General features: G+C 39.9%; 1 long non-coding RNA gene and 1 pseudogene across 2 annotated transcripts in view; both read right to left on the bottom strand.

The window, feature by feature from the left end:
- LOC309652040 overlaps positions 1-24,861 on the bottom strand; it is a 655,586-nt gene that overhangs the window by 383,225 nt on the left and 247,500 nt on the right. The gene's annotated exons all lie outside the window — the stretch shown is intronic.
- LOC309652742 (small ribosomal subunit protein uS5 pseudogene) lies at positions 1,371-15,083 on the bottom strand (annotated as a pseudogene). Its single transcript has 2 exons — positions 15,063-15,083; positions 1,371-14,361 (listed from the first exon to the last, which is right to left on the bottom strand). The product of its transcript is annotated as a small ribosomal subunit protein uS5 pseudogene (transcript).

Below are 24,861 nucleotides of genomic sequence, written 5' to 3'. Positions count from 1 at the left end.
CTATTTTTAGTTTTTTGAGGCACCTCCATAATGTTATCCATAATGGTTGCACCAATTTACATTCCTACCAACAGTGTACTAGGGTTCCCTTTTCTCCACATCCTTGCCAACGTTTGTTCTTTGTACACTTTTTGATGATAGCCATTCTGACAGATGTAAGGTGATATCTCATTGTGGTTTTGATTTGTATTTTTCTGATGATTAGCGATGTTGAGCATCTTTTCATGTGCCTGTCGGCCATCATATTTCCAAAGCCGTGTTGTTTAAAGCCACTAAGTTTGTGGTAATTTGTTACAGCAGCAATATGAAAGTAATACAGGGGCCTTAATGGGTGGCCCCTGTATTTAAGGTTGAGGTAATCCATCAAGAACTACCGTTCACTCTTTCCAAATTAAGAACATGCCAAATTTGGCTGCTAAATGGAAAAGCAGTGGGAATAATCACCCTTTCTCTAAATAGGTCTTGTATCATGAGTTTTAATCCTTAAGGGTCCTATTTTATGTTGGGCCAAATTGACTAGAATAGCCAAAACTATTTTGAAACAGAACAGCATTGAAAGACTTACACTACTTACTTTCTTTTTTTTTAATGGAAAATTTAATCACATACCATAGTGGAGAGAATGTGCCTCCATCTACACATCACCTAGCTTCAACAATGACCAACTCAGCTGTTTTATTTCCTCTACATCTCTATCCAATTGTCCCTCACCAGCTATCTTGAAGCAGATCACAGCCATCATATATTTTATAATATTTCATAAAATACAAGGGCCCCTTTTTTAAGTATAACCATATACACTACTTGCTTTCAAAACTTACTGTGAAGCCACAGTAATCAAGATAGTGTGGTATTGGCAAAAGGGTAAACATATAGATCAATGGAACAAAATAGAAAAGAGTATAGAAAAAGACCCAAAATACTCATGATCAATTGATTTTCAGCAAAGGTGACAAGGTATTCAATGGAGGAATGATAGTATTTTCAACAAATAATGCTGGAACAATTGGATCACCATAAGCATAAAAATGAACTTTAACCCATATTTTAAAGTTAACTCCAAATGTGTCACTATTCTAAATGTAAAACCAAAACACTTCTAGAGAAATTCAAATTGACCTGATTTAGGCAAAGATTTCTTACACAGGACTTATAAAGCACAGACGCAGACGTAGAGAATGGACTTGAGGACATGGGGAGGGGGAAAGGTAAGCTGGGACGAAGTGAGAGAGTGGCATGGACCTATACATACTACCAAGTGTAAAATAGCTAGTGGGAAGCAGCCACATAGCACAGGGAGATCATCTTGGTGCTTTGTGACCACCTAGAGGGGTGGGATAGGGAGGGTGGGAGGGAGATGCAAGAGGGAAGAGATATGGGGATATATGTATATGTATAGCTGTTCACTTTGTTATAAAGCAGAAACTAACACACCATTGTAAAGCAATTATACTCCAATAAAGATGTTAAAAAAAAAAAGACTGTATGGTACTGGCACAAAAACAGACACATAGATCAATGGTACAGAGTAGAGAGCCCAGAAGTAAACCCATGCACATATGGTCAATTAATCTATGACAAAGGAAGCAAGAATATACAATGGGGCAAAGTCTCTTTAATACGTGGTGTTAGGAAAACTGGATAACTACATGTAAAATAATGAAACTAGAACATTTTCTCACATCATATAGAAAAATATATTCAAAATGGATTAAAGACAAATGTAAGACCTGAAACCATAAAACTTCTGGAAGAAAACATAGGCAGTACGTTCCCTGACATCAGTCTTGGTAGTTTTCTTTTGGATCTGTCTTCTCAGGCAAGGGGTAACAAAAGCAAAAATAAACAAATGGGACCTAAGCTAAAAAGCTTTTGCACACTGAAGGAAACCATCAACAAAATAAAAAAGCAACCTACTGAATGGGAGAAGATATTTGCAAATTATATGTTCGATAAGGGGTTAATACCCGAAATATACAAAGAACTCATATAACTCAATATCAAAAAAAAATCCTATTAAAAATGGACAGAGAACTTGAATAGGCATTTTTCCAAAGAAGACATACAACACAAGATGTTAACAACACAAGATGCTCAACATCACTAATATGTAAATGCAAATCAAAACCACAGTGAGATATTACCTCACACCTATCAGAATGGCTATGGTTAAAAAGACAAGAAATAAGAAGTAGTGGCGAGGATGTGGAGAAAAGGAAACTCTAGAACACTGTTGGTGGGAATGTAAATTAGTACAGTCACTATGGAAGAGAGTGTGGAAGTTCCTCCAAAAAACTAAAAATAGGGAGTTCCCTGATGGTCCAGTGGTTAGGACTCCGTGCTTCCACTGCAGGGGACACGAGTTGGATCCCTGGTCGGGGAACTAAGATCCTGCTGAGCAGCGTGGCAGAAAAAAAAAACCTAAAAATAGAGTTGCCATGTGGTTTAGCAATCCCACTCCTGGGCATATATTTGGACAAAACTATAATTCAGAAAAATACACGCACCCCACTATTCATAGCAGCACTATTCACAATAGCCAAGACATGGAAACAACCTAAATATCCGACAGATGAATGAGTAAAAAAGATGTGGTACCTATATATAATGGAAATCTACCTAGTCATAAAAAGAATGAAATCTCGTATTTATGTGAAATTCCCTCCTTAGTGAAGTATGTCAAATGAAGACAAATACTCTGTTTTCACTTATATGTGAAATTAAAAAAGAAAAACAGAACAACTTAGCAAATATAACAAAACAGAAACAGACTTACAGATATAGAGAACAAACTAATGGTTACCAGAGGGAAGAGGATTGCGGGGAGGGGTGAAACAGACGAAGGGGATTAAGAGGTAGAAACTACCAGTTATAAAATAAATAAGTCACAGGAATGTAATGTGTGGCACAGGAAATATAATCAATATTTTATAATAACTTTGTATGGTGTGTAATCTATAAAAATCTCAAATCACTATGTTGTAAACCTGGAACAAATATAATATTGTAAGTCAACTCTACTTCAATAAATGAAAATAAATTTTAAAAATAAAATAAAAGGAGAACAATGATTCAAAATGAAAAAAATAGAAAGACTTGGTATGCATTTGTTTTATAAATCTAGTTTTTCACCTATCCTGCTGGCTTCAAGCAGGATACAAGTCAATTGTAATTATTCCAGCCACACCACTCAAGGACAAGTTGAAAGCCAAGGTCTTCCGTTCTGCCCATACTCCACCACTACAACTGGTTCAATGACATTTTTATCATTGAATCAAGTAGTTACTTGGGTGACTACAAGCTTAGCCTTAAGCATGACTTAATTTGAAACATTCCCTTTTGATTCCTTGACTATGTGTTACACAACAACAGTGAATAGCTGAAAATAAAATGTTCTGTCTCCACGGCCATACAACCCTAAATAATCAAATATAAGTGTCAATTACTTGATGCAACTATCTGAATCAAATTGATTGAGCTGGTCAGTTTGGTTTGTTGATCTTTTCATCCTCCTCTTTTCATTTTCCCCACCTCCACAGTGGCTTCCTTAGAAATCTTAAGTTTCCTAAAAGAAGGTAGAAATTACCAGTCAAACAAAAAATAACAACATGAGGATAGGTGGGCTTTGGAAGGGGAATAAAATTTTCATAATAATGGACTGTACTCAAAATTCATCTGACCCCAGACAAGACCTCAAAAAATTCAGAGGTCTCTGCATTAATTCATTCATGCATTCATTTCACCAAGAAACTGCTCCCTTCTTGCACACTTTGATGGCCTGGGAGAAAGAAGTTTTAGAAGGAAACACACCCCCTCAGAATTCCTGCAATAGTATCCAAATCTGCAAGGGGAGGACAAGGTTAGAGAAGAAACCTTGGCAATATGTGAGCAAAAGTATTTCAAATCCTGACTGGATACAACTCTCTCAGTTAGGGACTTAATCTGTGTTCAGGATACTCAATCTGTGACCATTTTCATGGACTCGGTATAATGGCCAGGGTTTAAGGGATCATCAGTCCAGACAGCACCCAAAGGATTCTATAATCATTTCCCCCCTAAAGCCAACATTGGGGAAGACAATGGACAGAAAATTCTACAGTGATGACTGCTCCTGGCCCTATCCAATTATCCACAAGTACAAGTACTCTTCTTCAGCATCATACTGTCAGTCTATCTTATCTCTCTGGTTGACAATGTCCTCCTCATCCTCCTCATCTGGCTTAACCAACTGCGTCATGCCGTATTATGTATCTTTTCCTCAGCAATCTCTCTTTCCTGGACATCTGCTACTGCAATAGCATCAGCCCACACATACTGGCCAATGGCCTGACTTCTACCCTGACTCTCTTCCTGGCCCACTACTTTCTCCAGATAACAAACTACCTCCTCCCTGCTTCCACTTGGCTGCCATGGCCTAAATCTGGGCTATCTGTAACGTTCTGTGTTACACACTTATTTAGAGAGGGTCTCCATGGGTCTGGTGGCCAGCTGCTGGATAAGAGTAAACACTTTCAGTGGAATCCTCATGTCCACTATGTCGCCACTCTACTGTGTCTCCTTTACCTGTAAGATCCAGACTGTGCTAAATCTGAAATTCTCTTACACTACTAGCCTCAGTGAACTGCTGCTGCTGGGTGGCAGTACATGAGCCTGATTTGGCCCTTTAGGTTCATCCTCATCTCCTATGGACCCTCCTGACTTGCCCTCCACTATGCACCTTTCCATCCCAAAGTCATTCCCAGCTATAGTTCCCATTTGGCTCTGGTGGTGCAGTCACCTCTATGTACCTAAAATCTCATTCACTGGCATTCCAAGATGAAAACAAGTTCATCACTATCTTTTATTGCATCATCACAACTATGTTCCACACCATTATCTGTAGCCTGAAGCAAGGATGTGAAGAATCCCTTTATAAGGTAGGTAGGTAGAAGTAACTTATATTCATGAACTGAGACTTACTGCATGAGGCTCACGTATGTCTGGGAAACCAAGCATCGGATAACTTACTTCTATGCAAACAGACACCTACAACCCCTAAGCACCATGCCAAACATTTCGAGGGTTCCAGACTTGGTCCTAGCTCTTAACGAAACTGCAATGAGGAGCAAAGATAAATTACAGTAACAACAATATAAGAACATAAATATAAGCAGGACATAGTAAGTGCTACAAAAGATCTAAATCAAAATCATGGCATCCTGAAGAGAATGAGGAAGAGCTCACTTCACATTTCTTAGGGGGGTTCATGTTAAGCTTCATGATGGAGTTGGCAACATCTGAACTGCCATTTTCAGTATAAGGAGAGTTTTTATGGGGCAAGATAAAGCAATGAGGAGAGCATCCCTGGCAAAGGTAACAGAAGAAACAAAATCATGGGGATGGTAAAGAGAATGATACAGGAAGGGGAGTGGGATTCTCTTTGACAGGAGCGGAAGGAATGTGAGAATGAGTGAAAGAAGAGGATGGAGAATTTAGCACTTATTCTAGCCAGGAACTGTCAATGGGGACTCTGGAGTCAGATTTTCTGGATTCAAATCCCAGTTCTACCACACAGCTGTGTGACCTTAAGCAAGTTGTGTGATCTCTCTGGACCTCCATTTATTAATCATAAAATGAGGGAAATAGTGGTACCTACACCTCATACAGTTATTTTGGGGATAAAAGAAGTTAAACCATGGGAAGTAGTTGGAAAAATGTAAGTACTCATTAAATGTTAGCTATTATCATTGTTATCCTTGGTTTCCCCATCACCCAGTGGAATGAAATGTTCTCCAGGTACTCATCATTTCCGACTTACTTCTATTTACAGTCACAACTCTTTTGGGCACATAGTATGATATCAACCCATGTTTGAACCATAGTTGAATATACGAGGGATTCAGTGAATGAGTTAATAATGAGATAATAATTGAATTGCACTGAGAGTCTTCTTATGTGAATCCCTGATGTAAAGTCGAGACTCTTCCATGCAGCATATGCCTCTGTTCAACATGTGCTGCCTTTAGATGTCTGCGTTTTCATTTATCCAGTCTTTGGAAGGTGGTATGGGGGTTATGTGTGTGCAGAATTTATGAAGGCAGCCAGGAGAGAGAGGACAGAGCACTGAACAGCAAAGAGAACTCTGTTTGAACCCTGGCTTTGCTACCGTGAGATCTTGAGCAAGCCATTCAACTTATGAGCCTCAGTTTTTTCATCTCTAAAATAGGAATGATGATACCTTTGTTCCAGGGTTCCAGTGCCTGACATTCCAACTGAAGTTTCTTCCCAGTTTTGTATGGTAATAACGTATTAAAACATGCTTGTTGGGTTTCCTAAAGTTTGACCTATAGAAGGGCAGGGACACTAAGCACACCAGAAGTAGGCAGAGTAAGGATATTCTGGGGAATATCCAGAATGTCAACAATTGATAACAGTGACCACTTTCCAATGCTGCTCTCTAACACAGCTGCCAGCCTACTAGAGCTCAGAGCTATTCGTGACTCAGTGCAATGCCTCCAGGCTCTAATTTTCTCAGTACTTGGCAGGCGATAGGAGATCAATAAATGTTTGTTGAATTGATTTCAGTTACAAAATCACTCTTCCACCACTCATACAATTCTCTGTCTCTGTCTGTCTCTCCTCCCAACTTGCTCCCTGCCCCATTCATGCTTTCATTCATTCAACAAATACTCACTACCTACCTACCTACTGAGTGTCAGGCCCTCTGCTAGGTTTTGACAGGCACTACTGTAGTGGAAATTACCTTCTCATTCCATTTCCAGTCTCTGTCAGTCAGTCTGGCTGTCTGTTTGTCTTTCTCTTTCTCTTGATTTCATGTATTATTAATGTGATTTTATAAAACTTTTTACCTTTTCCCTCTTTATCTCTATCTGCCCCTGCCCAGTCACCACTAACCCACTTTAGTGTTGCTCTGCCCACAAACCCTGAGTTCCTGGTCCCTTATTCCCCCTCTAATCTCCATCTAGTCCCCAGAGACAGCTCCCTTTCTGGGGAAATTGGCACAGAGGACTTATTCCCTATACCACAAGAGAGGGGTCCCAGCTGGTTTCACGCTCTCTATGTGCAAGACAGACTAGGCATGCAAGTGAGATGGGACCTCCCGGCAGCCCTTCTTGAAGGTTACCATCTAAATTTCTAGGATCTCTAGGGAGCTTCCAGGAAGTTCCAGAAAGGTCCTTTTTATTCCTACTCCTCATTCACGCCCCAGGCATGCCCTGCCTGGTTTGTAGCTGCCCATCTGGAGTTCCCTTGTGCTCCTGGGAGGTGCTCAAACTAATCCATTCGTAGCCTCACTCAACCAAAATTCTGTAAGCACTTACTTCTCCCAAGATTTTTTTCTATGCAATTACTCATTTAATCCTCAAAAAGAAAACCAGTGAAGTATTAACATTGTCTCCCATTTACGAATGAGGAAACCTAGGCTTAGAGAGATGATATAACTAGCCCAAGGTCCCAGAGTTACTAACTGACAGAGTAGATTCAGAAATTTGAATCTCCTCCTTACTAAATATCTTTTCCCTCCAACCTTCACCCATCAGTGGACACCACATTATGAGACTGAGTTATAGACACATAGTGATTAGTGACTGAAGAAACAATGTCAGCGTTTATATGGTTCTAGGTCTTGGCATTTCCAACTGCCAATCTGACATTTCCTCTTGAATGCCTTAAGAATTTCAAACTCAAATGTCTCAAATCGAACTTAACATTTCCCTGACTCTTCCTTCTACTTCTCTCTGCTCAAACCAGTTCTCCCCTTCCCTGACAATAGCCCCTGTATTAGTTAAGGACACCACAATCTACCAAGTTGTCTGAGCCAGAATCATGCCCAGGAGGCTTTCTGTGCCCTTCTCTCTCTGTGTCCACCCTCACACCCATGCCCAATACTGATGATTTTACTCTTATGATGCTTTGCTAAACTCTGACCTATTTCTACATCCCCGCTGCCAGAACTGTAATTCAAAGCTCCATTACTTCTTGCCTTCACTTTTACAAAAAACACCACTCACCATTTCTTTCAAGTCTCTTTTATTGGTTCTGCCGCATCAATCCAAATGTTTAACATTGGAGCAACTCAGAGCTCAGTCCATAGACCATGTCTCCATCTCCAGTTCCTCCCTTGTGATATCATCCAGCCACATCATGTTTAATATCATCTATGTGCCATCAACTTCCCAAATTTTAGCTTCAGAAGCACATATCCCCTAAACTACAGATTAATATATCCAACTTCCCGTTGGACACCTCCACTTGGATGGCTAATAAACATCTTAAACTTAAAATGCCCTAAACCAAACTCCAGATCTTCCATAAATCCCAAGTCTATTCCTTATCTTAGGCTTCCTCTTCTAGGTAAATGATAACTTTGTTCTTTCTGTTGCTCAGGCCTTGCTGATCCCAAGATATAGCATACTCTTGCCACGGAGTCTTGCTATTTTCTGCATTCGAAATGTTCTTATACTAGATACATATTTAATTCATTCCTTCATGTCATCTATGTCTCTACTCAAATGACATCTTAGCAGACATGACTTCCCTGAACACCCTGTATAAAATAGCACAACGTCTCCCCCATCACTCTCTACCCCTTTATTCTGCTTTTTTCTTTGAAACACTTATTATTATCTAACAAATTACATACTTATTTGCTTATTTGTTTATAATCTATCCCAGCCGTCTAGAATGAAAGCTCCATGAGGACAGGGGATTTATTTTGCTCACTGCAGTATCCAAAGCACTGAGGAGGGTTCCTGGAACATAACAAGTACTCAGTGAATATTTGCTAAATTAATGAATAAATGAGATAAATAAATTAATAGTTATATTAGTAACTATATATGCTCTGCATTCTTCAACCCCCAATCACTTGCTTATGCTGTTGTATCTGCCTGGAATGCCTGTGGAAATATTACTCATTCTCCTAAGTTCCAGTTCAAACGTTGCTTCCTCTGTAAAGCTCCATCAAATGCTCCCCTCCTCAGGCAGAATTAATCTTCCCCTTAAGTATCTTTGTACTGATCTAACCCTAGTATATACTCTCTACTGCACTCATCAGTTTCTGCCTTAGGTTGGAGTTATCTATGTACCAGGATGGTCCCATGACAAAACATTGAGCTCCTTAAAGTGTGGTATTCCCTGAAGTGTCTAGGATAGTGCCTGGAACATTGTTAAACTGAATGGAAGGGGGCTGAATGCTTATTATCAAAGTAGACAACTCCAATTAAAGATAATTAGCCTTGAGAATGGCAGTGTTACCAGCAACTCAATTAATGAACTCTAATTGCTCTTCCCAGACATGGACATTAACTGGTATACAGCTTTGGGCCGTAACATGCATGGATCTCTTCATTGTTAACTTTAGTTCTGTGAGTTGTTGCTGCTGCCTGAGCAATGCTAGTGCTTTCTCTGCCCCTTCCTCCGAGCTACAGGCATAAGGACTAGGGAGTCCAGAGTGGGGTCCATGCCTTCCCCATTAAACTAGGGGAGACGCCCTGGTGTGGAACAATGCTTTTTTCTTAGGCTGGGGGCTACTTAGAGTGAGTGGACAACATCTCCCTAGTCATATTGGGAGATCTTTAGAGTAAGGAGACCATTGCTTCTCCATCACACTGGGGATACATCAGGGTAACAACAGTTTCTCCCAACAGACAAGCTTCCCCAGGGTGAAGATCATCTCCTGTTAAAAGTTGAAGTCCTCTTACTGTAAAGCAACTGTGTCTCCTCTATTGGAATTGAAGTTCCACCATGTAAGGGACTAAAGTCTATATGAAATGGGAGAACCATCTCTTGGTGATCCCAACCAGTCTCATGGCTTTAAATATCATCTATATGCTGAAGACTTCCAAATTAGTATCTCCTTCCCAAGACCTCTCCCCTAAGCTCCAGATTCCTATCCACCTGTCTAATCTCCTGATTTGATTACTAAAGAGCCTCTAATTGAGCTCCCTGCTTCTATTCTTGCCACCCACCTATACTTTGCTTCTCAACAGAGAAGCCAGAATGATCTTTTAAAAATATAAGTCAGATCATGCCACTTTATTCAAAATACTTCTTTGGATCTAAGTATTTTTTATTGTGGTGAAATACACATAACATAAAACTTACCATTAATGATTTTTAGTGCATTCATAGTGTCGTGCAATCATTACCACTATCTAGCTGTAGAATTTTATCACCCCTACAGGAAACCCCATATCCATTAAATAGTCAATCCCCATTCTGCCCTCTAACCAGCCCCTAGCAACCATTAATCTGCCTTCTGTCGCTATGGATTTGCCTATTTTAAACATTTCATATAAATGGAACTATACAATATGTGGCCTTTTGTGTATGGCTTCCTTCACCTATCATGATGTTTTCAAGGTCCATCCATGTTGTAGCATGTACCCATATCTCATTCCTCTCTATGGCTGAGCAATATTCCATTGTATGGCTATACCATATTTTGTTTATCCAGTCATCTGTTGTTGGACATTGGGTTGTTTCCTTTTATGGCTATTATGAATAAGGCTGCTATGAATATTCATATACAAGTATCTATTTGCATCTCTGTTTTCAATTCTTTTGGGTATGTACATGAAAGTGCTGGGTCATATGGTAATTCTATCTTTAATTTGTTAAGAAACCAACAAACTGTCTTCCACAGTGGCAAGATCTGATTTTCACTCGGAATAAAATTCCATACAATAACCTAAAAGGCTCTACATGATCTGATCCACCACCTACTAACTCTCTGATTTTACTCACTCTACTTTAGCCATCCTGTCTTCTCTTGTTGTTCCTCAAACTCACCAGGCACACCCTCACTTCAAGGTCTTTACACTTGCTCTCTCCTCTGCCTGGAACATTCTTCCCCAGATATCTCTGTGTAATGTTCCTTCACTTCCTCTAGATTTTTTGTTCAAATGCCACCTACTTCTCTAGGTGAAATTGCAAACCTAGTCCCACCCCAGCACTCCCTATCCCCTTCCCCTGCTGTATGTATATATCCCTGCAGTCTGCTAGAGGTACCATAACAAAGCACCACAGACTGGGTGGGTTAAAGAACAGAAACTTATTTTCTCACACTTGTGGAGCCTACAGGTCTGTGAGTAAGCAGGGTTTATTTCTTCTGAAGCCTCTCTCCTTGGCTTATATATGGCTGTCTTCTCCCTGTGTTTTTTACATGGTCTTCCCTTTGTACATGTCTGTGTCCAAATTTCCTCTTCTTATAAGGACACCAATCACATTGGATTAGGGCCCACCCTAAGGACCCCCGTTTAATTTAAAACTCTTTGAAGCTCTTATCTACAAATACAGTCACATTCTGAGGCACTGGGGGTTGAGACTTCAATATATGAATTTGGAGGGGACACAGTTCTGTTCATAACACCTGTTTTATATTTTTCCTTAGCACTTATTAATATATAGTAAAACATACTATATATTTTACTTACATATTAAATGTATTCTTTGTTGTCTATTTCCCCCACTAAATATTCATTCATCCAACATATTTTTATTGGGGACCTATATTCCACTGTGCCTAGAATAATTCCTAGAATATAAGTCCCCAATAGCTATATATTGGATGAATGAATTTTTCCTTTACCAGACTTAGAGGTTCCTGATGACTGAAACTCCTTAGAGAATAAAAACTATCTCTCCCTCATCACCCAGGCCTTTCTTTCTTCATGGTCAGGAACCACATGTCTTCCCGACTAAGCTGTGATTCTTCTCTCATTAAATACCAAGGGTAGTGTGTTTTGCTTTATATGAAATCATTCATTTCAAGTCCAACGCTAAAAGAAAAAAATCAATGCCTAGTGAATAAATTCTCTTTAATGTGTCATGTTAACAAAACTGTAGATTTATGACCCAACCATTTACCCTCCCTGCTTTGATATTGGACTTTTGATGCTAATTTGATTCATTTACCTCTTACCAATGTACAAAGATTGCTGAGCACAGGAACTTTTTGGTGCAGTAGAAAAAGTACTGAGCAAAAACTAAATAAAAAATGAGTCCAGGTTCCGCCATTTGTCCCTAACTTTTTGTGCAACCTCACACGACTTCCCCTCTGAAGGACTCTGTTTCCTCATGTGCAAAAGGGGAGGATAGGGGGAAAATTCTATGTTCCCAGTCTTACTGAATGCCACCACGTTTACCCAATTGCTTAAGCCAAAATCCTTATTATAACCCTGGATTTCTCTCTTTTCCTCACCCCTTATATCCAATCCATCAGTAAGTCCTGTCCTGTCCATTCTATCGTCTAAACATATCTCCTATCAGATATATACTTTCCATTTCTACTACTACTACCTTAGTGTAAGCCAACATCATCTCTAACCTGTATTACTACAATAGTCTCTTATCTGGTTTACCCACCTGAGTCTTTTTAAATGTCATATCTAAATATAATATTTATGTCATTCTCCTATTTACAACCAATTATTTCTCCCCATTACTCTCAGGAAAAAGTTCCATAACCTGGTGTCTAAGAATTCTCATGACCTGGCCTCTACCTAACTCTCTAACTTCATGTCCTGCCTCATTCCTCATGCTTCAGCCCTTAAATACTCTCCCCCACTAGGATCCTACTTGCTCCAGTCCCTTAGCCTGGACTTGGATCCTGTTCACAACCCCCACCAGCTACACACTCATACCTCTCCCCTTCATAAGACCACTCTCACTCATCTGACAAGACTCACCTGAGATGACATCTCATGCTGGAATTTTTCCCCGTATCCTCACTTTACACCAATTGTCTCTCAATTGTGCTTCCACAAAGTTTTGCATCAACTGATAACAACATTATCTCCTTGTACTGTAACTGATCACTTAGCCACCATTCTCCCCCTATGAGACAATGAACTCAATGACAGGAATAATGTCTTATTCATCTCGGTATCTCCAGTGCCAAGCCCAAGCACCTTACACATAGTAGATACTCAGAAAGTAAGTTGAAAAGAAACTCAAAGTTCCCTTCTAGGATAAGTGGAAATATCCATGAACTTATGCATTGGACCAAGTCATAAAAATTTAGTTCAAGTCCCTACTCAGTCACTTCCCGTGTGACTGAAGTGCATCTGTGTGAAATAGATGCTAGTCAATAAGATTTAGTGAGTTTTTACTATGTGCTAGGCACTGTGTTGGGTGTTTTACCCAGAAAAATCTCAATTAATTCTCACAAACAACCCTCTGAGATAGATGTTATTATTATTACATTATTACTGTTTTAGAGATGAGGAAACAGATTTCATGTTGATAACTGAACTGATCACGGTCACAGAAGTTGGGATATAGAGTACCGGGGACTCTTTACAAAGAAGTAAGGAGACACAAAGTCATCTGGCCTCCAAGTCGAGGGCACTGGTGGTGAGAGACCAATAACAGGTTGTGACCTCTGAGGCAGAGGGGTGCAGTGGCTCCAGTAGGCATGAGAGGCTGGCAGCCAGCCCCAGTACTGCCAGAGCAAACTGGGTAACAGTCCAAGGAAAGTGGTAGAGTGGGTGAGGGAAAGAAGGAAGGTTTTTTTTTGTTTTGCTTTGTTTTGTTTTTTTAAACTAGCTTCATTCACTTTATTTTTCTTATAGAAAACTATGTGGTGGCTACAGCTGGAGTCTGAGTCCTCTGCACGGAAACTCTGGTGTGGGTCTTTACAAGATGGTCAGTGAATTCCTGATACAGAGACTTGGTGAACACAGTCTCTTTCCAGAGATCAGGAGTGATATAACTTTAGGTCTTGGAAATGGCATCAAAATTGGCCTTGGCGAAGTTACCCAGCGTGGCAGTGCAGCCCCTGGCAGAGGTGTAGCAGCAGTCAATTCCAGCCATCATCAGTAGCTTCTTGGGCACGATGCCAGTGCCCCTGGGTGCAGGGATGAGGCGCACCAGCACAGAGCCACAGCGGCCAGTCACCTTGCAAGGGACGGTATGGGGCTTGCCGATCTTGTTCCCCCAGTAGCCTCGTCGCACGGGGGCGATGGAAAGCTTGGCCAGAATGATGGCCCCACGGATGGCAGTGGTTACCTCCTTAGAGCACTTCACACCCAAACCAACATGTCTGTTGTAATCCCTGATGGCGACAAATGCCTTGAACCTGGTCCGCTGACCAGCACGGGTCTGTTTTTGCACAGGCGTGATCTTCAAAACTTCATCCTTGAGGGATGCCCTCAAGAAAAATCAATGATCTCAGATTCCTTGATGGGCAGAGAAAAGAGATAGATCTCCTCCAGGGACTTGATCTTCATGTCCTTGACCAGGCGGCCCAGCTTGGTGATAGGGAGACACTCCTTGTCCTCGGCCTTGCCTCCAGGAGCTCCGCGGCCTCGGCCCCTGGCCCCAACCACGACCCCGGCACCGGCCCTGGATGCCGCTGCTCTAGATATTGTGAGATAGGTCATCAGCTTCTAGTTTTGCCTCCTTTTCCTTTTTTATCCCTTAAAGGGTGTGTGTGTGTGTGTGTGTGTGTGTGTGTATATACTTGGGGGTAGGAGGAAGCAGGTGTAACTGGTTGAGTCTAATTGAGTATGAAATGTATTTAGGGACCATGGGTGGCACTATTTTTTATGTGTGTTGGCTACCAACTGCCTCTCTCCCTGCCCTTTCCTTGGCTCCCTTGAGTCACTCTGCACTTCCTGGGCACCCTGCTCTCCAAAGCCACAAGGGGCCTCCCAAGGAGAACATCTCCAGATTGTCCTTCCCCAGAATGTGTCAGGGTTTCAAGAGAAAAGCAAGGGCAATCAACCCTAGGTCTTGGCAAGGATTCACAAGAAAATCCTGCCACTGACATCTGATTTGAGTCTGAGAATATCTTGGGGGGTCATTCACCATCGTACTCTGAGATGAAGCTTTAAGACAGAAGGAAAATAATGGAGGGACTGGGTCCACTGATAATAAAAACTTATAGAATAAAACCCCTTTCTCTAGAAGAAGCCACTTCTTTCCAGAATGTCTGAGTTGACACGCAGAATGTAAGCTGGGTATCGGCACCTATGTGACCTCTTGGGCCAGGCACTCTTAGGCAGAGAACAGCCTGCACAACTTTGTAATGGATCAGATTCCCACAAAGGCTCACTTACCATTCCACAAAATACAGCCATATTTCTTACTTTGGTGTCTTTGCACACTCAGTTCTCTCTGCCAAGAATGACCTTTCTCCTCTTCTCAACCTTAAGCTTCTATTTGTTAATCAATCCTCTGCTCCAGTATCCTCTCCTTTGTGAAGACTTCTCTGATCTCCAGGCAGCTAAACAGCTTCTTATTCCTTTGGAGTCCCACGGTGGTGTGCTTAGACTTCTGCTCTAGCAATTTTACACTGTTTTTGATCAAAGTGCTGTCTGCCTTGCTGGATCTCAAGCTCCTCAAGGAAAGGTGCCATGGCTAACACAACCTTGTATCTTATCCTGGCCCCCCAATCTCACTCCCCCAATCTCACCACTACTTGAACCACACAGGGCCTGGCACACTGTAGGCACTCAGCATATAAGGAACGTTGAACAAATATGGAACAATGTGAGGAATACTTGGTGTCAAGTAATAGGATACAGAAAAAGGAAAATTCCAAAATAAGAATCCAGTTTCTCAAAGCACCGGGCTGATCTCCCTGTGCTATGTGGCTGCCTCCCACTAGCTATCTATTTTACATTTGGTAGTGTATATATGTCCATGCCACTCTCTCACTTTGTCACATCTTACCCTTCCCCCTCCCCATGTCCTCAAGTCCGGGTGGGATAGGGAGGGTGGGAAGGAGACGCAAGAGGGAGGAGATATGGGGATATATGTATATGTATAGCTGATTCACTTTGTTATAAAGAAAAACTAACACACCATTGTAAAGCAATTATACTCCAATAAAGATGTTAAAAAAAAAAAAAGAATCCAGTTTCCCAATAGAGCCTTGAAAAATCTCTGATGTATCAAGCTGATTCCTCTGCTGGCTGATGAAGTCAAATTCTCACAAGCCCCAGAAGTGGCCATTTCAGTCAGCACTGAACAATTTCTTCAGTTTGGCTTTTGGGCAAGCTCTCCTACTTCTACCTATAGCACTATTTCCTGACATTCAGAGCCCAATTGCCATATTCCCTCTTGGCCCATAGTTAATGAACACATTTCCTTCCCTGATAGTGGAGCCACTCTGCAGGCCTTGCAATGGTTGGGAATGTTTCACGGTTGTGCTTTCTGGAGATAGTTTCTGGAGGTCACCTTGAGGATGACCTCCTTTCCTGCCATATTCTAAGCTCATTGCTGAGGAGGTAGAATCAGTCCTGAGGAGCTCAAGATCTCTGGGAGTCTGGACATGCAAGAAACATGGCTGGCCTCCCTGGTCTCCAGCCCCTTCTTTCCAGGTCCATTGTCCATTCACAGTTAACAAATGGATATAGGGATAACAACTCTACCTACTCATGATGGTCAAGTTAGCTTTTCCAGTATGTTAATCCCTTTCTTTACCTGCTGTTCTATTGACATGAGAAACCCCAAATCACCAGGTGGCAGCCATAGCTTTAAGTTTATTAGGAATCTTACAGTGTCCCCTGGTAGACGTATCCACCTTCTAGAAACCAGGCCACCTAGAACCACAGAACTTAAAATTTTCAAGTGCGTCTTTGGGAATGATGGTGAGTGGGGCCACTCCTTCTTCCACCCATTTTCCCCCATATCTATGTAGTCTACCTGTTGGAGATGGAGCACCATATAATGACGGTTCGTTCAAGACATAGACTTCTTCATTAAAGGACAGAATCTCCAAATCATAGGCATCATATCTAAGATGTTGCCTTATCTGAGCCTTCAAGAGACTATGCTAGTACTCTTTTAGGCTGGCAGCTTCTGGGTAATGTGACATATGATAGAACTAGTGGATTGCATAGTGACACACCCATTGTCATTCCTCCTTTGCCGTGAAGTGAATTCGTTAATGCAAAGTAGTAATATGCAGGACCTCATGTTGGTAAATCAGACTTTCTTTGAGAACTCAAACAGTAGAGTTGTCTGATGCACTGCAGGCAAGAAAGGTAAGTCCTTACTCAGGATAAAAGTAAATCTACAGGGCAGGATGTAATCAACTTGCCACCAAATGTCTGGTTTGTCTCTTCAAGGGAAAGTACCATATTGAGGTTTTAGCGTTGGCCTCTGGTACTGAAAGATCAGAAAGATACTCAAGATACCAAGTGGTAGTAGCTAATAAGTCTTGGTAAGAGAGAGCCCATGTTGTTGGTCCAATATGTAGTTTCTATCTCTGATATCATGATTACTCCATTCATAGTGCATTGTGCAAGTGCTGGTATTCCAACAACAGAGGCTGGCTGACATCTACTGAGCAAGTCATTCTGTTGACTTGTTTAGTGCTTCTTTTTCAGTGGATGTTCTCTCATGAGCCTTACTGTGAGACATAAAGATCCTCACACTGTGTGCACGCCTTTAGGTCCATCCACATGCCTCTCCTTTTGCCTTGACCTTCCAATCTTGCTTCTCCCAACAACTTGACCAACCAGTCAAACTATTCACCACTGCCCAGAAGTCCATATATATGCTTATTTATGTCTTCACCCAAAGTGGATGATTGATCAGCTCTGCAACTTGAAGCATTTTTCCTTACTACTGTATTTCAGAGTTGCCTCAGACTGGGCCTGTAGTGCAGCTGTCATTCATTATTTGTTCACATCAACACAGGAACCAGACTCAGGCTTTTTCCTCCTCTATCAACCAGTCATAGAGAAGGCCTTATGAGGCCACAGATGTGAGCTGAAAGAGAGGCCTTATTGCAACAACAGGGACTGGGGCACTGGTTCATGTAACTTACTCATTCCCTCTGGACATACTCAGATCTAATTCCAAATACACTACTTCTATCATACCATGGATTGCTGCTGTGATGGCCCAATCTTATGACCTGGTAGGTCTGATGGAACCCGGCTCACGAGGGAAGTTCTGGTTGCATAGTCGATTAATGTCCCATGGACAGACACTCATTCATTCTCTACCAGAACCAAATAGCAAATATGCAGCTTCTTTCTAAATGGTATATATTTCTCTGTGGTAGACAGTGTGGACTTACTTCAGAACCCTAGGGGTTTGTGCTTCACCTTTACTGTTCAGGTTCACCAGAGACTCTATATGGCATCTTCACCTACCACAAATATCTCTAGCACCATGGAATCTGCCAGGGGGTTTATCCCAAGAGACAGTGCCACTTGTACTATAGCCAGACCTTCCTCTATGTCTTTTCTTGTTTTTAGTCCCACTTAACATGTCAAAGTCATCTCATAGATGGGTCAGGCCAGTATTCCCAATTACAGTATATGTAGTCTCCAAAATCCAAAAAGACCTACCAAGCACTGTGGTACCTTCTCAGTAGTAAGAGATGCAAGGTACAATAACATGTTCTTTTCAAGGAAGAGGCATGCCTGCATGGCCCAGATAACTTGATCCTTTAAAAACTCACCAAAATGACAAGTCCCTGTGTCCTTATGAGATTTATCTACCACCCTCTGGAGTTTATGAATCCAAAATATTTTCCACTTCCTCTTTATCAGAGCCAAGTAAATTGATATTATCAATATAGTGGACTAGCATGAGATCCTACAGAATTTCCAGACTATCAAATTCTTTTGGGAATATTCTGACAAAGAGCAAGAGAGTTAAAATAGACCTGCATGAAGACCATTAATATAGACCACTGTCTATCCAGGTGAATGTGAATAACCTCTCATCCTTCTTTCGGATGAATATTCAAACAAATCCTTTAGCTATATCAAAGTCACATACCAAATACCAGAGGATATATTAATGATCCATTACAGTAAGAACACCATATCTAGCATAGAAGCACCACTAGGGGCTATTTTGTGTTAAGTTTATGTTAGTTCATCCTCATCTGCCAAGATCCATATGATTTTTGCAGGGTGAATTATATGAGATCATAATATGGATTACCATTCCTGCAGGGTTTTGTGTGGACATAGCTATTCAAATAAGTTGAGTAAATACCTAGGAGCATGATTGCTGGGTCATATGGTGAGATTTTGTTTAGTTTTGTAAGTACCTGCCAAATGTCTTCAAAAGAGGCTGTATCACTTTTCATTCTCATACTCAATGAATGAGAGTTCCTTATATGTGGAACCTAAAAAGGAAAAACTCAGAGAAATTGAGAGGAGAGTGGTGGTTACCAGCGGTTGGGAGTGGGGGAAACAAGGAGATATTGCTCAAAGGGTACAGACTCCCAGTTATAAGATTAAGAACGTAGTGACTATAGCTAATAATACTGTATCATATATATCATATAGTCGAAAGGAGATAGTGAAAATATCTTACAATGTGATAAAGCTATAACTGAGTTATATCCTTGGAGCCTTGTGTGAGCACAGAAGAGGAGCATTTGAATTTGCAGAGGGACAGAAGTGTCATGGAGGATTCCATGGATGAAGTGGCTTTTGAACTGGATTCATTTTACCCTTCCTTTTCCTAACTGCTGGAGATACAACAGTGAGCAACACAGACACGACCGCTGCTCTCTTGGGGCTTATATTCTAGTTAGGTGTGACTCAAATAAGCATAACTAAAAATTTTTTAATTGCCTTTAATTATGAGAGAGGAGGGGATGGTGAAAACAAAGGAAACATTGCAAAGGCACAGAGATGTAAATGCACATCATGTGTCTGGGGACTCAGAGCCCATCAAGTGTGGCCCCAATATAAGCAGGGTTGGGACTCAGGTAAACTGAGTGAAACACCTAGGGCACAAAAAATTTAAGGAAGCACTCACTCTTAGGCTCATACCTTAGGTACCTCACTCTAGTCCCAGCTTTGAGCACAGGGTTTGTAACGGGGGGTTGGAAGAATTTGGATCAAGACACCAGACTGGGGCCATATTGTGAAAAGTCTTGTAAGCTTTACTAAGAAATTGGAGCTTCAGCTTTAGGTAATGGGAAATCATATCTATGCTTTAGAAAGGTCATTTTACAAACTGTGCGGAAAATAGTAGGGTCAGTATATGACAGGAATCAGATGGCCATTGAAAAGACATCTGCTTTTCTCTATATGTGACACTCACGGCTATTTTTGAGGGCTCAGGGGAAGGAAAGAGACAGTGCAGAGGAAGACATTCAAGAACTGAAATGAGTGAGCTCCAGGAGGGCAGGGACAGTTATCAATACTATTTCATTCTCAGTTGTAGACCCCAGTACCTTTGACAGTGCCTGGAGCATAGGAATAGTTTAATAACTATTTGTGAATGAATACATGAGTAAGTGGAAAATATAGGAGCAAGATCCCTCAGGATCTTGGAGAGAAGAGATTTTCAGGGTAGGAATTTGTCTTATAAAGGAGAGGGACACCCCTTTCTTGGGAGGAGAGCCTGACACAAAGGTGATAACTCTCTGCCAGGAGATTACACTGTGAAGACAAATGTAATGCCAGTGGTCTTCTTAGGGGATGTAGCAATAATAAGACTGAGGACTGGAAGACAGTGAAGCAAGATATGCATGGCCTTGAGTCAGTGGTAGGGTGACTTGAGTGACAAAGTCTCCAAGGGTTTTCCATGGGCCAGGGAAGCTCCCAAGCTATTGAATTGTTGTGATTTTCACAGACTCTAAAGAAGCTGTATATAAGAATCAATATCTCCAATCCTCTCTCCCTCTCTCTCTTTCACACACACACACACACACACACACACACACACACACACACACACACAAGAGAACCACAGTCAACTTACGATGGTCAAGAATGCTTTTCCCTGAGGATTATTTATGCCAAGTTTGAAGAAAGGCAGTTGAGTAGTGCAACTCAAAAAGTTTCTCATTCTACCCAGGGAAAAATAATCAAACAGAGCTAATGAGCTACAATGGAACTGACAATTTAAAAAGAACATTTTTATGGGAAGAAGAAACAAGATGGATCACCTGGTATTCCCAACAGATACATTGTTATGTAAAGTCTGCAAGGGTACTCAGATATTCTGGGATGAAACAACACTGGAAAGACCAAAAGTTAGACTAAGGAGATGGTCTTTGGATGGCATAGTCATATCAAGCTGTTAAGAGGTTGTTGAGGTCATTTGGGAGACACCCTCAGCCTTTCAAGAGCATTTCAGGGCTAAGGCAAGCCCCTCTTGCCATTTATAACTGTCCTACATTGGACAGTTGGAGTCCAAAGTTGATCATTTATGAGTCATTTTATAGACTGTGTCCAAAATACACCACTCAGCAAGACGTTAACAGATATGCCATGAAAAAGAGATTCTCTGGTCTTGGAAGTGTGGAAAATACTGGGCTATATACAATTAATCTGTATGCTTTATTGCAGTATGTTTCAAAACCTTTAATATAGTAAATGTATATTATATCCAAGAAGGAGATAAAGTTTGCTGTTTCCCCAGTTATTTAACCCAGAATACCTGACTAGTGTTTTACAGACTATCATTTGGGAAACGTTGTTCTAAAGCATCATTCCTGGAAGGCTATTGTTAAAATGCAAATAGAACACTTAGGGGAAAGTAATACATTAACTATTAGCACCCACTTTCATATGTGATGACAAGATGTTCCTGGAGGGATAGAGTATCAGAAATATACGTTGTTCTCAGGAAGCTCACAGTCTATTGGTGACAGAGAAGAAAGAATGAAATACACAATAAATATTATGGTAAGGAATTACATATGCTATAAGATGGTAGTGTCTTGGATGAGGGTGGTGGCGGTGAAAAGGGAAAGAAATTGACAGATTTGGGAACTATTTTAGAGGTAAGATCAATAGAACTTAGTAATGGATTGAAGAATGTAGGGTGAAGAAAAGGAGAAAGTGAAAAAATGACCCTAAGGGGTTTGATTTTGCAGCCACATGGGTGACGATGCCAATCACTGTGACAGAGAGTGGAAAGGGGAGAGGGTTGTGGGAAGACAATGAGTTTAACCTGTGGGAATTCTAAAGGCAGTTATTTTCAGGATCACCCTACATGGCTGTTATTACTCTCTCTGCTCTGCTACATGGTAATATGAACCAGTTCTCATGAGAGATGTCACATTAAAGATTCTGTCTAAGTCATTTATCCTCTTACTTATTTCTATGGTAGCTTAATTGATTAACTGAAATACCAGACATGGCCTACAGCAGTTAGGACTTCACAGACAAAACAGAGCTATTCACAGAATAACGTGGTTTCTGATCAAATATAGGAGATAACCAGATTAATGGATTAAAATTAACATTTATAAAACGTTTCACATTAAATGGGTGAAAATACAGCAAATTGTATGTAGTTTTTAAAAAATTTCTATTTACTCAATCAACCAATATTTACTGTGTGTCCAGTAACTGCCAAGTTCAATACTGAATTACACAAAGATGAATCAGTCAAAGTTCTTTCTATTGAATTGTTCAGAGTCTTGGAGTAGATGGGTGTCACAGACATGTAAAATTAAATGAAATAAAGTTTTAGAGGTTTTGTGATAAAAGGCCATAATGGACTTAGTAAGGGAAAAATGGTGGAAATATGCCATTCTAGTTGGGGATGGGCAAAGAACTTGACACAAACTCATTCTTGCAAAATAGAAAAGATGTTTTCCAAGTGGACAAAATAGTGAGATGGAACACAAGAATGACATTCCAGAAAAAAATAACATTATTGCAAAGACTTAGATGTTTAAAATATGTCTTGCAGGTAATAAGAAGCAATTTAAGGATTTTAAGCAAAGAAGTAATAAGTCAGATTTATGATTTATAACGATAACCCTGGCAATTATATGGAGGGCAAATCAGACAGAACAAGGCTCTTCCTGAGGGCCCTGAGGGCAAGAAAGCAATTAAAAGCTTCTGAAAGAGTTCAAATAGGAGATAATGGAGCAGTATCTGTGGGGATAGAGAAGAGATAGATCAAAGAGATGTCAAAAAGGTAGAACTTACTGACTTCTGCATGTGCTATGGACATCAAGAATGGAGTCTAAACTTAATGCTCTTATTTTTTTCTACATGAACAACTTAATTGATAGTACTTCTTTCAGTAAGATGGGAAGATTGGCAGGGGGAAGTTTGGGGTGGAAGATGATGATTTTAGTTTTAACATGAATGTGAAGTATCAGAGAGATGTGAAGATACTCGTTACACATTTACATATATGAGCCTGGATTCAGATGAAAGGTCTAGCTGGAAATATATTTAAGAGTTGACAATGTGTATGTGGTATTTGATTACGAGGAATGGAAGGACTTCTGCTTCCTGGTAGGGTGGAGAAGCACCCTTGTCAAAAACACTACATTTTAAAAAATGGATAAAACACTAACACACACATACAAATGAATAAAGACAAAGAAAGTATGATGAACATAATGAAACATGACCTCTTTGTCATGCATAGAACAACTCCAACCAAAAATGGCAGGATTCATTTTCTTTTCATGGGTATAGGGAGCATTTAACAAAATTGATCATATGTTTCACAACAGAGAAAACCTCAACACGCTTATAAAGACTGAAATCATTCAAAACATCTTCTTGATTTCGTGGAAGTAGCCTAGAAACCAACAATAAAACAATAAATGAAATATATTTTACATTATTAAATAATCAATGGATCAAAGATAAAATCACAAGTAAAAGTAGAAAGTATTTCAAAGTGAAATAGAATAAATACAATGAATATGTCAAAATTTGTGGTAAGCAGCTTTAACAGACATTAGTAGAATACGTGTATGTGTGTGTGTATATATATATATATATTCTCATATTACAATCGAGGAAACACTGAAAATCAATTTTTAAGTTTACATTACAAGAAGTTAGAAAAATAATAGTAAAGTTTAACCTTAGACTATTATAAGGAAGAAAATAACAAATATCTGGTTATAAATCAATTTAATTTTAAAAATATAAAATAGAGAAAAATGAAAGGGACAAAACTGTGTTCTTTGAAAAGCTGAATAAAATTGATAAAATGTCTAGTAAGATTGGTTAAGAAAAAGAGAAAACAGAAATTACTAATATCGGAAAAAAGGCATATTGCAAGAGATCCTAAAGATATTTAAAACTAATGAGGTTGTTGTGAACAAGTGTATGCAATTAAATTTAAAATTTAGGGAATAAAAAAGCAAATTGCTTGAAAATATGATTTACCGAAGCTGAAAAAATAATGCACAGGCAATCTGAATAATCCAATATCTGTAAAGAAATTTACTCTATTACTTAAAACTTTCCCATAACAAAACCCCAGGCCCAGCATTTAAGAAAGAAATAGCATTAATTTTGCAAAATTCATACACATAACTGAATAAGAAGAAAGACATCCCAAATATTTTTTAAGAAACCAACAAAACTTTGATTCCAAAATCTGATCAGGACATTGAAAGAAAGAAAAATTACAGACAAATCTCTCTCATGAATATAGATGTTAAAAAAAAAAACCCTTACTAAACATTTACCATTTCAAATCTAGCAATAAATAAAACAATAGAATATATCACAATCAGGTGATCTTCATTCTGGGTATCCAAGGGTGGTTTATCGTTCAAAAATCATTCAATGTATTTCATCACATTACCAAAGTTAAAAAGAGAAAAATCAGGACCATATTAATAGAGGCAGAAATGGTATTTGACAAAATTTAAAGCATGCTCATGGTAAACGTTTATAGAAAAATAGGAATGAAAGGCAACTTGCTCATTCTAAGAAAAAACATTCCAAAAAGACTTCAGCAAACATTACACTCAATGGCAAAAATGAAATATTTTACCATCACTATTAAAAAAAAAAACCCACCAAGGATGACTTCTATTATCACCTTTAATCAAGTTTGTACTGCAGGTCCAAACTAGTACAATAAAACAAGAAAAAGAAATTAAAGGCATAAGGATTAGAAAGGTTGAAATAAAATTTTCATTATTTACGCACG

Source organism: Balaenoptera physalus (genome assembly GCF_965194825.1).
Source record: "Balaenoptera physalus genome assembly, chromosome: X".
Lineage (NCBI taxonomy): Eukaryota > Metazoa > Chordata > Mammalia > Artiodactyla > Balaenopteridae > Balaenoptera > Balaenoptera physalus.
This window is presented reverse-complemented; position numbering and strand designations above follow the sequence as displayed.